The 15,579-nt window shown below is 38.3% G+C and overlaps 1 long non-coding RNA gene across 14 annotated transcripts; it reads left to right on the top strand.

Annotated features, from left to right (window-relative positions):
• The first annotated feature begins 12,528 nt into the window (after positions 1-12,528).
• On the top strand, positions 12,529-14,946 carry LOC127092935 (uncharacterized). Of its 14 annotated transcripts, XR_007792335.1 has the most exons (5): positions 12,529-12,876; positions 13,002-13,812; positions 13,917-14,007; positions 14,060-14,450; positions 14,572-14,946. It is a non-coding gene; the product is annotated as an uncharacterized LOC127092935 (long non-coding RNA). The 14 variants fall into 14 exon arrangements; XR_007792340.1 differs by lacking the exon at positions 13,917-14,007 and having other exon boundaries at positions 12,530-12,876; positions 13,002-13,838; positions 14,008-14,450; XR_007792337.1 differs by having other exon boundaries at positions 12,530-12,876; positions 13,002-13,838; positions 13,995-14,450.
• Positions 14,947-15,579: the final 633 nt, after the last annotated feature.

Here is a 15,579-nt window from a genome sequence, read left to right as displayed (position 1 = left end):
GCATCAACCAATTGAAGATTATCAGTCTGTGCAATACGACTTCCCTGATGAGGAGATTTTGTATTTGAAAATGAAAGATTGTGATGAGCCTACGCTCGACGAAGGGCTAGAGCCTGGTTCCCGATGGGGTATGGTGTTCGATGGTGCTGTCAATCAGTATGGAAATGGTACTGGGGCAGTGATTATTACTCCTCAAGGCACACATTTTCCTTTTACAGCCAGGCTAACTTTCAAATGCACGAATAATATGGCGGAGTATAAGGCTTGTATTATGGGTTTGGAAGAATGTATTGATCTTAGGATCAAACATCTGATGTTTATGGTGATTTGGCCCTTGTTGTTAATCAGATTAAGGGTGAATGGGAGACGAATCAGCCTGGCCTCATCCCATATAGATATTATGCGAGGAGGATTTCAACTTTCTTTACTAAAGTTGACTTCCATCATATTCCTCGAGATGAGAATCGGATGGCGGATGCTCTCGCTACGCTTGCTTCAATGATTGCTGTCAATTATTGGAATGAAGTCCCGAATATTACCGTGATGCGCTTGGATAGACCAACTCACGTTTTTGCAGTGGAGGAAGCGAAAGATGATAAGCCGTGGTATTATGATATCAAGTGCTTTCTCCAAAGTCAGACTTACCTGCCCGGGGCATCTTTTAAAGATAAGAAGACTTTGAGGAGATTATCTGGCAGTTTCTACCTTAATGGTGATGTGCTTTACAAGAGGAATTTTGACATGGTTCTGCTCAGATGCGTGGATAGACATGAAGCAGACCTGTTGATGGCTGAAGTCCATGAGGGTTCATTTGGTACTCATTCCAATGGACATGCCATGGCAAAAAAGATATTGAGAGCAGGCTACTATTGGCTGACAATGGAGTCTGACTGCTGCAAGTTTGTGAAGAAATGCCACAAGTGTCAGATTTATGCGGACAAGATTCATGTTCCCCCGACACTTCTGAATGTTATTTCCTCACCATAGCCTTTCTCCATGTGGGGAATTGACATGATTGGCATGGTTGAGCCTAAGGCGTCAAACGATCACCGTTTTATTCTCGTAGCCATTGATTACTTCACCAAGTGGGTTGAAGCGGCATCGTATGCAAATGTGACCAGGCAGGTAGTTATGAGGTTTATCAAGAACCAGCTCATATGTCGATATGGTGTGCCAGACAAGATCATTACTGATAATGGATCTAACTTGAACAATAAGATGATGAAAGAGTTGTATAGCAAGTTCAAGATTGCACATCATAATTCTTCTCCCTATAGACCCAAGATGAATGGGGTTGTTGAAGCTGCTAACAAAAACATCAAGAAGATTATTCAGAAGATGGTTGTTACGTACAAAGATTGGCATGAGATGTTGCCATTTGCTTTGCATGGCTATCGTACATACGTCCGCACTTAAATAGGGACAACCCCTTTCTCTCTTGTATATGGCATGGAGGTTGTGCTCCCCGTAGAGGTTGAGATCCCATCGATGAGAGTCTTGATGGAAGCCAAGTTGACTGAGGCTGAATGGGTTCAGAGTCGTTATGACCAGCTGAATTTGATTGAAGAGAAGAGATTAACTGCCATGTGCCATGGTCAATTATATCAACAAAGGATGAATAAAGCCTTTGATAAGAAGGTCAAGCCTCGTGTGTTCTGATAAGGTGACTTCATACTCAAGAAAGTCTTGTCTTTCGCGCCCGATTCCAGGGGGAGGATTTCACTCGTCCTGTGAATTCAGATGCAGTCAAGAAATACTTCGCCTAAAAATAAAAACAGAATAGCTCGCTAAGTTGAAAACCCGAAAGGGAAGCTTATGCAAAAATGAGTGTCTCGGTGGATTGAAAATCCGAAAGGGCGATCCAGGCAAAAGTTAGAGACATGAAAAAAAAATGAATATATATCCCGCTAGATTGAGTACCTCACCCTGGGGCAATCTAGGCAAAAATTAGGGATTTGGCAAGTAACTGCATTCTGACATGACTTTGTTCTACAGTTGTCGTCTGTCAAAGATTCTCGCTCAGTCATCATCAATCGAAGTTTTGAATACAGTGGATTCAAAGTTGGTGGAGAAACAGTCATTATGTTCAATGTAGCCCTTTTTCCATGTATATCGCCAATTTCAAATTTGTAAAGATCCATGGAGTCTCGCCATTTGCGGACTACCATTCTTTTAAATAAATTTGAGCCTTTATCCAATTCTTTGCACTCTTATTTGTTTCTGTTTAACAAATGTTTGCATGTTTTAATTGATGAATATTAGTGTTTTAAACAAATAAAGGTTTCATAAATAAACTGTTTTAAACAAAGTGAACATTCACAATGACTGAAAGGATAAGTGGAATGTCCTCAGTGCTTTCCCAAGGATAGTATGATCACCAAAGGGTAAGACATTTATTCATATTCTGGTATTCTTATATCCTCTTCATCAGCTTTCAAGTTGTCTCCCCAACTGAGCGCAGAAAGAATAATACATCATCAGCTTCTCAGAGAGTCTGGTATGAGAAGTTCTCCTTGATGATAGTGGATTGATCTGTCTTGTTGGATGGCTTTCCCCTAGTTGGATGTTCATCCAATACATTCCCGGTAGTTTGTTGTGTTTACATACTTATTTCTCCCACAGAGTTTTAGCAATCCATGACTCATATACGTTTGATCTGCAAATGATCCCTTCTTTTCCAAAATTTTGCCTTGACATTTTAGAGATGTGTATCCCTCTATATCAGACACTAGCATTTGTGTTTTATCATTTGTATGGTTGTCATCCCTTGAGTGGACTGACCTAAAATCCCTTATAGATTGATAAAAGTTGATATGCTTTGAGTTGAGAACACTCCTTGTCTCACTATCCTGACTGTCTACTTACGAGGAAGATTGTTTTTCCCCAGCCTGAGTAAGAATCTCCAGCAGAATAAGCATGTGTTCCCTACAGAGCTACCTTCCCAGATAATTGTCTCCTCAGCAGGAAGTTGCCTTGTGCAATTGATGAAGGGCTTATGTCCCATTTAATTTATTTTGAAAAGAGGTATCCCTGGTATGTTGCTTGTTGATGAAGGATTCATTTCCAATTTCTCCAGCAAGGGTAGTTTCCTCAAGAGCATTTACAGCTTGTCCCCGGTAGGGTTGCTAGATCAGAGTTGGATGTTTGTATCTCCTCCGAGTCTGAAGATTTCTTCTAGCATTAAGAGCTGGTGGTGAAAATGTTTATTTCCTTCCCTAGTGGAGCAAAATGCTATTATTCCCCTTTGCAGAGTTTTCTCTCCGGCAGATAGAAGGGAGTGTTTTGATTGATGTATATCTAATTGGTGGTTGTTCCCCACAAAGTTCCACATCATTCCTTGATAAGCTTCCCCAGTAGAGTTTCTTCTTCGGCAGATCTTATTGTTATTTAACCACCTGTCCTCAAGAGAGTTGATGGAAACTCCTTGACAGATTTTCTGCATCTTCCTTATGTCAGGATTGCTTGCTCCAGGAAGACTTCTCCTGCGCAGAGTGTTACCTCCTGCAGTTGGAAGCTTTGACTTTGCCTATTCCCAACTGTGGTTAAAGTCTTCCCTTATTTATTCTTATTCCAGAGATAATCCCCATCAGAGTTGAGTTCTCTGTTTGAACATCTTCTTTCGCTGTTCCTAAATACATCTTCTTTGTATCCTCAGCGAGTGTAGCTTTGGGATAGGGTTTGATATCCCCGATGATTTATTTTCATCCTTCTCGGGTTATTACCAAGATGAGTTCTCCAGTAGGCTTCGCCCTTCTTGTCGAGACGTTGGCCGAGTGTTTGCTCGTGATTCTTGTTGAACTTGTTTGTGTTATATATGTCTGTTTGTCAGCATTAATCATACACAAATCATGCATATACATGCATAACCATAGCATTCAGATACTCATGAGGCATTCTTTCTCATATATCTTTGCTTGTTATCTCCTGCTATTGGTGAAATGTTCTTCTCCAAGCAAATGTTTGTGTCTGATCTCTCCATATAGAGTCAGCCTCATAGGCAGAAAGTGTTTATCTTTTCTTCTTTCTTCCCCACTGAGCTATGTCCTCATGGATGATTATTGTTTCAGTTTCCACCCTAGTTGTGTATCGGGATGGGATTACTCCCCTGAGTTATATCCTCATCGGGTTGAGTCTTGTTTGATTGTGTCTTTCTAGTTTGTTCCTAGATTGATTCCTTTCTTGTTATCCCATGCAGTTCCTTGTGGTTCAGTTGTTCAATTGCTCAGTAACCAATAATTGTTCTTCCTTTCCCCAACGGATTTTTGTGGCCTTCTACCCAGTAACCGGTAGTTGTAAGTCCTATTTCTGTGGTTTTCTACCCAGTAACTGGTATATGTAATCCCCTCTTTGTTGGTTATCCTTACCCAGTATTCGATATTGATATTCCTTCGTTTTTGAGTATACCACCCAGTAACCGGTGATATATCTCCTAGATAATTGCTTTTGTCAAGCCCTAGCGAGTCATTTTTCATTTACCCTTGTTTGGTAATGATTGTTTCTCCTTCTGATTGGTCATTATTTTATACCCAGTAACCGGTATCCCGATGTCCTTTCTTTTCGGTTGATTTATCCCTTATTAACCTAGTAACCGGTTGCGGATAATCTTCCATGCGAGTATGTTATCTACGTTTTTACCCATATAACGATAGTAGATAATATATCTCATGCGCTCTTCAGTCGAAGTCTTTTTCTTCCCCAGTCGAGTAAGATTCGTATTTCCTTGTGGAATCAAATGTCCATCTTGTAAGTCGAGTTTTCTTTTTCATCCCTCCTTTCGGATGATGAGTGTCTTGGGTATGTTCCCAATTCACGCCTGGTTGGTCACCTATTATATACCCAATAACAGGTATCCCTGGTGTTCCTTCCTTCTGCTCCCTATTATGACTTTTTGTCCCCTGTGGAGTCAAATTTTTCTGAGTCGAGATGTGCCTTTTGGGTCCTCCTCAGATGTTTCAGATGATTGATATCTCTCACCCTTATACCGGTCTTAGATATTATTTCTCCCTGAGCATGTTGTTCTCTCACCCAGTAACTGGTGTTTTGATAACATGTCTCTCTTTGAGTTTATTACCCAGTAATCGGTAATATCTCATTGTTTCTTCCTTAGCTGGGTCCTTTGTGGACATCCCTGTCTGAGTCCGGATTTTATCCGATGTATCCTTTGTGGATAGTTTTACTGTATTGGCATATTCCCTAATACATGCATATTTGCGTCAGCTCGAGTTTTTCCATCGATTTATTTTTTAGGAATCCCTTCGTGTCTCCTAGCAAGTTTTCAAGTCGTGACCTGCTCATGCATTTTTACCTTATTTCCCCCAAAGTTTGTCTCCCCAGTGAGTGTGTTACTCCTATGAATTTTTCAGTTTCTCCCGATTTCTTTTCCTTTGTAGAAATTATTCACCATGAAGATTTATTTTGCATACACACATTTGCATCATGAGGTCTCTTAGGGACCAAAATTCGTCTCTTTGCTATTATTTAAGCCCATTCTATCTCGTCGAGGCGAAGATTTTAACCTTCATATCTCCGGCTAGAATGACCTTAAATAGGGGCATCTGTAAGACCCCGATTTTGACCCTAAGATCCCTCATGGCATCATGTTATTGCACAAGTGCATTGCCTCAAGGATCATAGCATGTTTGGCTCTTTAACCCTAGGGTTAGGACTTGTTTGAGTGTTTTGAGACCATCAAGCATGCTTGTATTTTATGTTATTGCATTTCTTATTTGATTACTAACCAAAAGCACAAAAATATGTCACTAACTCTTTGTTTTGAAGCTCAAGTGATCATGTGCTCCACAATGCTCCTATGAGGCTCCTAAGCCCAATGCAATGGCTAGATGAAGATGAGAAAAAGCATGAAAATGGTCCACAAAGTTCCTAATCATCATATATGTCTCCCAAGTATCTCAATTTTCCAATTTTATCAAGATAACCCAAAGGGCTTGAAGATTGTTTCCCAAGGAAACCCTAATTTCACTATGCTTTGACTATGCCTTGCCCATGAAGCAATCTCAACCTCTGATCAAATCTAATAAAGGGAATTTCTTTCATTTATAATTTTATGCATATGTGAGCCTATTTGAGGCCCCTCAATCATTTATTCATCAAGATTGGAAGTTTGGCCTTGAAAAGTTGACCAGTCAAGTCATCTAACTAAGTTGAGGATCAATGAGATATACTTTTTGTTGTGTTTGTCAAATGAAGGTGACCCCAAGATAAAAAATGTTCCTAAGAACCATACGAACAACTTTAATGTTCATAAAAAATCCATTTTAAACTTTGAAGGTCATCATTCATTTCAAAACATTATAGGTCATTTTGACTGAAACCCTAATCTTGGGTCAACTTGCCAAGGGAATAACTTCCTTAATTTTTATTATTTTGAGGTGATACCAAAGTCATTGGAAAGCTTGAGATGTCTAATTCAAATGTTATGTTGGACAAAATTTCATAATCCTAAAATAAATACATGTGATAATGCAAAACATTATAGGTCATCTTGGACCTAATTCATTGAATTTGAAAAAGTACCCAACTTCAAATGTCCATAACTTTGTCATAGAAAACCCAAATGATGCAAACTTTGAGTCTAGATTGACCATATTGAAAATCTCTACAACTTGGATGTTGGATATTTTTTCATTTGAAGCTTGTGTCATGAGGACAGAGGAGTTCAATTAAGCTTACTTTTGGGTTAATTTTTCAAAATGATTTGGACATGTTTTGTACTTGAATTTTCCCAACTAGTTTTGATCAATTTTCACATGTCAAATGATTTTTTGCCCAACATGACTTTTGTTCCTTATTTCAAGAGCTTTCCAACCATTACTCACAACAGTACTTGGGGTCTACCATTTGGGAGTTTCGAATTTCTTTTCATTAATGTGCATTCTTGATATTTTATGCTAAAACTTGGTATGCAAGCATTTCCAACTTCATGTGCACGTCCAAATGCCTTCTATGTGAACTCAACAAGTTGCTTCAGCCATCCATGGACCTCTCACACGCCCACAAAGGCCCATGCAATCCAAAATTCAAATCCCATGCACATGAGCAAAGTGTGTGATCAGCCACATTCAGCTATAAATAAACACCTCATGAGCTTCATTTCACAACCTTTTGGAGATCCCATATGCTGCTGCACTGAAACCATAGCCCTCACCAAAGGAATCACTCAATATTTTTTCAGATTTTCGAGCTTGAAATTCAGTATCATTAGCTGAGTTTTAAAGCCGGATTCCTTAGCCTATCACTTCCACTACATTCATAGATCAAGAAGGAGCAAAGATCTTGGAGAATTCGTGGCCAAAAGTTCATCAATTTAAAGGTATAAACTCAAACTTTTTGGATCTGAAACTCTTAATTCAATGTAGTTTGCTTGCGTTTTTGTGGTTCTCTGAAGTCCTCATACTTGAGGCAAGCCTTTGATGCATTCAATTTTTCATTTCATGAACAATCCGTGTGGGCACCATGATTTTCTCCTTCATCTTTCTCTTAATATAGGAAGATTGAAAGAATTACACTGGTATAGTGATGATATACATCACAAGAGCTTTATTTCCATGGCCTTGTTTTTCATTTTCATTGAGGTTCATTTCTCTGCAAATTTGGCCGGAATCTGTTGCTTCGCCGGAGAAGACGGTGGTTTCCACCACCACCACGTGTGTTTCTCCTTGGCCCTTGGATCTCCATTCCATGATCTAATAGTGTGCATCCGTTTTAAATATTTCATTTAATTCTCCATGTGACGCGTTTGACTTGAGTGCACCGTGTGTCATCAGATCTAAGTCGTGCCTTGTGCCACGTCAATTAATGAATGTGGATCAGATAGCTATGCATTTCTCGCTTATTTCATTTTTCTTTTTATTTTCTGTTAATTCATTTGATTTTCAAAAATTCATTAAAAATTCATTTGAAGTCAGAAAAATATGAGACCAACTCCAAAAAATTTGTTGAAAAATCTAGTTTCATATTATGATTTTTAATTATTTTTGTAACTACATTTGATATTTTTATGAATTACTTGGTTTTTAATGATTTTAATTCATTTTAAAATACTTTCTGACTTTTAAAAAATACAAAAATATTTTCATAGCATCTATGGATCATGATAAGTCAATGAAAAATAGTCTCAACAATTTCTTGTTTGTTTTGAGATTATTTGAGATTTTATTTCATATTATGCTATTTTTGGTTGTTTTTAATTGGTTTTAATTACTTTTTGATTTTAAAAATTTGTGAAAAAATTAGTCAAAGTTTGTTTGACTATGTTAAACCTATGAGAATTTAATTGGACCTTTTGAAGTTGCTTTGAATTGAATTTGAGGTTCCATTTGGTTTGTTTATTTTTTATTTGTATTTTCTTTTAATTCAAAAAATATCAAAAAAATATTGTTGACTTCTTGACTTGTTATCTTCATTTCTCTTCTGCTTGGTGTTGATTGAGGTTGAATTGATTCAACTTTGATCAAATTCATTGGATCTTGTGGTTTGAAAATCCTTAAGGATCATCACCTAGAAAGATGAATGAGTTTGATCAAGGATGAGTTATCCCTTGATCAATTGGGATTGGTTGCTATCTTCTTACCCCCTCCCTTTCATCTTCATCCCTTTCTTTCCCTCAATGGCCAATGAGTTAAAGTCTTGAGGTTGGTCTTGACAAATAAGAAGTTTAACCTTCTTTGATCCAAACCAAACTCAACTTGATCCATGATCAAGTGAGTTATTTTGTGTCAAAGATAGGTTACTTCTTGGTCAAGCAAATAACCAAAAGTCAATACAAGGCCATTCCCCTTTTGTTTGGCTTGGCAAGTTTATGGAGCTTGACTTACTAGTCATGATCTCTAACTTGTGTTCTTTGCCTATATTCTTATTGACCGACCTCAGATAGGTGTGACTACTACATTAGTTCACTTACGATTGCTTAACATAGCGCTACATTGTCTCATGACAAACTAACATAACTCTACCAACTACTAACTTTAATTTGAGCTTTTAAATTCTTGTCATTTACTTTTAATGTCATTTATTTCTTGCTCATTATTCATCTTGATTTTCATATTTGCTCACCTGAGCACATATTTTATGTTTATGCCATTTTTCTTTTGCTCATTTGAGCCCATTATTGTACATAAATATATTGCTATTTTGTGTTGTTTTGTTTTTGTTTTGATGTGAACCAAATGCAAAAGGAGAAAGGACTTAGAATTAGGATTTTCCCATGCTTAAAGGAGTTCAAGAGAAACTAGGCCTCATGCCTTTAGAATGCAAAATTTGTTGAAGAGCAACTAGTCCTCATGCCTTTAGAATGCTAAAACTCAAAGTTGACCTCAAAGGACTTCTCCTCAAACTTATTCTTTGTCAATTCCCTTTATTATGTTGTGAGCTGTTTGATGTGTGCTTTTGTGTGATAGGAACGTCATCTTAAGATTGTGAAAAGAGGACCATTGTCATGAGTAGCCAAGTTAAGAGTCAAGCCAAATGGATATCCTAGGAGCTTGAATTAAATTATCGATTGCTTGTTTGTGTGCTAAGTCCAAAGGAAAGGAGCATCTTGAGTCATCTCTATGACTCCAAGAAAAGGAACTCCAAGGGTTTTCTTTCCCCTATTATCTTTGTTTGCTTTAGGAATAGCCCTTCTCTCTTCTCCCCACTCTAACCAAGCCAACATCATTTTCAAGTTGTGTTTGTGGTTCCAATGGCCACTTTGTTAAAACCTTTTCAAAAACATTAGTCATAGGTTTGAGTTATCATAGTGGTTAATGTAAATCTCACCTCATCCTTAGTGTTGGATTATAAGCCTTCCATGCTTATTATAGGGTTAACCCCTCACTAGCATGTTGAAGCCTTCCTCACATGGTGGATTGTTGGTTTAGGTTGAGTTTTCTCTCTTTGATAACAAAAGACTTAAGGCTTTTGATTAAAATCAATTCACCAATCTTTTAGATTTTTACCCCGAACTACGAGATTTTGATCCTCCTTTGTGATGGTACGTAGGCAATGTGTTCATCCATTCAAACAACAAAATTTGTAAATATAATCTATTCTCTTCTCATCCCTCCAATCTTTTGCACAAATCTTTTCACAAATACCAACCTACAACACATATTTGCAAAAAGGGTTCCCTTATAGTACTAAGGATGTTTTGGGTGCATAAAACCTTCCCATTTCATAACCAACCCCCTTACCTAGATCTCTGACATTTTTATTAGTTTTTGATTTGAAAAACTTCTTACTTGGCTTTTGTTCGCTTTTTAGCCTTTCCTTTGGACAAATAAAAGTGCGGTGGCGACTCGAATTGTATGTTGACTTTTTGTTTAGTCAATAAACCTAAAGGTAACGAAAACCCCGCTACATGTAGGAAGCACGTCTTCCAATTTTTCTAATTTGGTCCTAGCCGGTGAAAGGATATAAAACATGATCAAGATGGGTAAGATACAATACTCTATAAGTACATTTGGTGTGGCAAAGAAGCCATTTGTAGCTTATGGGAAAAAGAGTGAAGGTGAAACAAATGCAATTGTTGTTGTTAGAGGAAGGGTGCCGACCTACCGTGCACCCTACCAACAAGTAGTCGCCCTAGCACCATTTCAGAATCAGTAACTGTATACCATTCTGGTTGATCAACAAGTACAACAACAACCTAATCCATATCAACTACAACAACAACATTGTCATCAACAACAACAAAGATAACGATGACCCGAAAGAAGGTTCGATCCAGTTTCTATTCCATACAGCCATATATAACCTTATTTGTTTCATGGCTCATTAATGCAGTTAAGGGAGTTAGGACCTCCTGAAGCGCCACGAAAAATACAGAGTCGCTACCGGATTTTATTCATTCCAAAGGAAAGGGAAAATAGCGATAAAACCCCAAATTATAGAAATGGTCTCGAAACCAAGAGCGGATTCGGAAGTCGGTTATGCAAGGGGAAGGTATTAGCAGCCTTCACATCCATGGTACTCCATGGGAACCACTTGCTCGTATCAAATGTGTATGAATGTTTATTCATCTGTAAGTTGCTTGCTATTGGGAGTGAGATGAAAGGATGAGATGGAGAGAAAATAAGTTTTAAGTTAGTGTGCTCGTCAAGGATTTGGGCCCTTGTGCCTATGTATCCCCATACATGCAATAGGAAAGTCAGAGCTTCGTAGTTCGGCTCAAAAATGGCGTATTTGTTTGGTTATTTTTACTGAACAGTATTGACGTTCGCGTGCTACTGTTCACTTGCTTGTATACTCTGTCATGGGAGCCAGAAGTATTTGCTTGTTTGCGATAAATTGGATACGCTTGGTCCGCACTCTAGCAGTTAAACATTACTTGCTCACACATGGAGGCTTAAGCTTCGTTCACGGTAGAACGAAAGTAACACGTTCTTATCAAAAGGTTTTGAGTAGAAAGCCCTAAGGCAAAATGATTTGATTTGTTAGGGTCGATTTTATGCATGGAGACAAGCACTAGACCCTTAGCTAGATACAGTCAACGGTCCAATAACTCGGGAGTTGAGAGGACAAGTAATCCTAACCACTCTTTTTTCATCCAAAAAAGAGATTTGATTATGAAAGGAGTTTGACAAGTTTAATCGTTGGAACTTAGAGGGAGACAAGTCTCTAACCCTTGACTAAAGTACGGTCACGATCAAAGTAATTGGGAATTGAGAGAACAATGAAGTCCTAACTATTCTCTTTCATCCTCATAGAACCTAGATCTAACTTGTTTGAATCGTTATATATTTTAAGGGGGAAAGTCAAGTGTCGGGTCCTCAGGCTAGGTACGGCCGACAACCCAATTACTTGAATGTTGTGTACAAACACATACACCATATTTGCATTCAAATTCGTTATGAAAAATGTTTTGAAAAATGAACTTGATGTTGGATCAAGCATTTGAATTTATTATGAAAATAGTGAGTGAAAGAATGGAGGTGAGAGATAGAATGAGTTTGAGAATAGAATGGATAAGATGTGAATAAAGGATCATGGAGAGGATGGAGAATACTTGACGTTGGATCAAGCATTCGCGTTGCAATGGTGTGAGTTTTATTCGGAAAACAACTTGACGTTGAATCAAGTACCTTTTGTTTCTTTTGAAATGCTTTGTTTATCGTTTTGTATTTTATCTTTGATTATTAACATGCATAGTAACTAACTAAGAAGCAATGAATCTAAACTATTACATGACTAAGGGGAGGGGGAACATTTGACCCACAATAGGGGGGTGGATCCACACAATACCATGGAAAGGGAATGAAAAGAAAATACAAGTTATAATTAGTAACTATGTACCATGCCTAAGGCATATAAGTGACATGGTACTTCAAACAATACAAAGTTGTTGAATGAAAATGGAATGGTTAGGGGCATGGCTAGCTAAGAGTGAGCTTGCTTCTCCAAGTCAACTTGTGGACACAAAACAACAAACTAGTTAGCATGAATGAGAATGATGTAACAAATATGAAAATATGAACAGGGCATGGGGTACAGGGTAATTTGGGAGGGTGTATCAAGACACTACACTCAGTTGGGCCGAACGTTCCAATTCCTTCACACCAGATTCGGATCCTCGTAGGGACGAAGGTCCAACTCCTACAAAACCAATATCAGGATGAAAGACCTAGGTTATTGAAGGTCTTATGAAAGAGCAGACGACGGCGCGACTCTCGCACCGGCTACGCATCGTCATCGTGAATGCGACCTCGCGAGGAATGATTCCAAGAGCTTGCACGAGCGTCAACAGAATCGATGGGTCATCCCAAAAAAGCTAGGAGTGGCGCCGGATCCCACGAAGCGCATCGATGTCGCCGCGAAATGAAACCGGAGTTGAAAGTGTAAGCGATGAAGGCAACCTACCGGACTTGGCTGAGGCTCCAGGTGATTCGCTTCGCTCTTTTTTCTTTTCGATCTGTTAAGATCTGCTGTTGATATTTCTTCTTCTTCGTGGTGATCTTCTTCTTCCTTCTGTTTCTGAATCCGTTTTTTCTGGTTTTCTGTTGAAGTGGTCGTTGAAGGTGTGACCGGTGAGGGTGGATTGAAGGGTTCGAATGAGTTGGGGGTTGAGGAGAAGGTGACAGTTGGAGGAGTTTATTGGTAGGTGCGTTCGTGTGATGAAGGGTGGTTTTGGAGGTTTATGAATTGAATATTGCCGGATTTTTTGTTATGGAAGTTGGAGGATGAAAAAAGGTTGGTTGAAGATGATGGAGAGGGTTTGGCTGGTCGTCAAAGACGGTTCCTGTTAGCAAGGCTATGCAGTCTTTTTAGGTTCTGTTAGGGAGTGGAGATTCGTTTGACGAGGGAGGTTCTTGGAGTATTGGTTGAAGAGGAATGAAGAATTTCTATTAGGAATTTTTTTGAAGGTTGAGGGTGAGAGGGATGGAGGGTGAAGTTAAGGGGTGAAGTTAAGAGGTGAAGTTAAGAGGTGAAGTCGGAGGGAGTGTCTTTGGAGAGTGGAGGGTTGTGAGCGTTTGTAGTGAAGGCTGGAGTAGTTGGTTATGATGGAGGATTGATGTTGGTTAGAGGTTGTTAGCTTCCGGTTAACAGTCGTTATGACAGTTGGAGAATTCGGTTATATTGAAAGTCGTTTGGAAGTCAGTCACAGGGACTGTTATGGAAGGTTTTTTTTCCATTTTGATTTCTCGATCCTCCCCGCTTACATTTCTGTTTGTTGTTGTTTTCAGGAGTTCAAGGTTGGCGTAGTATGGTTGTTGTAGGAGGTTGGTTAGGAGTAGGGGATTGAAGAAGTTCATTCCGTTTATGAGGCTGGTTAGTTGGTTTTGAAGAGGAACCAAAAGGAAGTTCAGAAGTTAAGGGGTGAAGTTAAGGGGTGAAGTTAAGGGGTGAAGTTAAGGGGTGAAGTTAAGGGGTGAAGTTAAGGGGTGAAGTTAAGGGGTGAAGTTAAGGGGTGAAGTTAAGAGGTGAAGTTAAGGGGTGAAGTTAAGGGGTGAAGTTAAGGGGTGAAGTTAAGGGGTGAAGTTAAGGGGTGAAGTTAAGAGGTGAAGTTAAGAGGTGAAGTTAAGAGGTGAAGTTAAGAGGTGAAGTTAAGAGGTGAAGTTAAGAGGTGAAGTCGGAGGGAGTGTCTTTGGAGAGTGGAGGGTTGTGAGCGTTTGTAGTGAAGGCTGGAGTAGTTGGTTATGATGGAGGATTGATGTTGGTTAGAGGTTGTTAGCTTCCGGTTAACAGTCGTTATGACAGTTGGAGAATTCGGTTATATTGAAAGTCGTTTGGAAGTCAGTCACAGGGACTGTTATGGAAGGTTTTTTTTCCATTTTGATTTCTCGATCCTCCCCACTTACATTTCTGTTTGTTGTTGTTTTCAGGAGTTCAAGGTTGGCGTAGTATGGTTGTTGTAGGAGGTTGGTTAGGAGTAGGGGATTGAAGAAGTTCATTCCGTTTATGAGGCTGGTTAGTTGGTTTTGAAGAGGAACCAAAAGGAAGTTCAGTTTCGTTGGGTATGCCTTTAAAATTGTTAATTCTATTTTTATTTCTCTTGTGCAAGTTTGTTAGAATCTTTTTTAGTTGTGCTGAATCTGTTAGATCTGTAATTTAAAAAATGCTTATTATTTTATGCAGGTTAGGCTTTTACTGTAGAAAATGCAAGGCTTGAATCATGTTTGAACTTTTGTGCAAGTTGAATGCTACGACGGAATGAAATTTGGATTGGCTCAATTTGGTTTGCATTGCTTGGAACTGGATGCAAGGATTGCTTGATGGACATTTTCTCCTGGCGATTTGAAATAAGCTTTGTAGGGTTTACGGTTAGGATTGAGTGTAACTTAGGTCATACAGTTTCATGTTATGTATGGCGAGTGACCATTGAAACGTTTGGTTTTCTTTGAATGCATAAGTTGATTTAAAATTGCAATTTGAATGGCATGTTTGTAATTGGATTTTGGTTGTGATTGTATGATGTAAAAAATGAAATCGGAAATTTGGAATTTGGAATTATATTTGTAAACATTGTAATTGTAATGGGATTTCATTCGTGATTAAATTTGAAATGAATGTAAGGTCGAATGCAATATGGTCTTAGGTTTATGGAAGCGTGAATGGAAATTGAATGGTGTAATTGAATATTCTAGTTGGAATTGAAAATTGGACGGTAGGTGTGATTGGAATCTTGAATGAAAGGGTAGAATATGTGATTGTAATGGAAAAGAAGGAAAGTTAGAATGGGATAGGTTTATGTTTAGAAATTGGAGTAATGGTGATTGAATGGTCTTGGAATCTTGGAAAATGTCTGGTAAAGTGTCATAATTTGAATTGAAGGTGCGATTATGGAAATTGAATGGTTTATGAATCATTATAAAATGAATTTAGATATGAGACTATTCAAATAGTTTACTGGATTTAAAAATGGATTAAAATGTGGATTGGATTAAATTATAAAAATGGGATTGAATTTAAATGGTTAGTGGATTATGGATTATGAAGTGGAATAAAATTTGGATATTGAAATGGATTGGATTTAAATTGTAAAAATGGGATTGAATTTAAATGGTTAGTGGATTATGGATTGTGAAGTGGATTAAAATTTGGATATTGAAATGGATTGGATTTAAATGGTTTTAAAAAATGGAT

Source organism: Lathyrus oleraceus, chromosome 6, assembly GCF_024323335.1.
Source record: "Lathyrus oleraceus cultivar Zhongwan6 chromosome 6, CAAS_Psat_ZW6_1.0, whole genome shotgun sequence".
NCBI classification, from domain to species: Eukaryota; Viridiplantae; Streptophyta; class Magnoliopsida; order Fabales; family Fabaceae; genus Lathyrus; species Lathyrus oleraceus.
The sequence above is the reverse complement of the archived record's forward strand: the minus strand, read 5'-3'. Positions and strand labels throughout refer to the sequence as shown.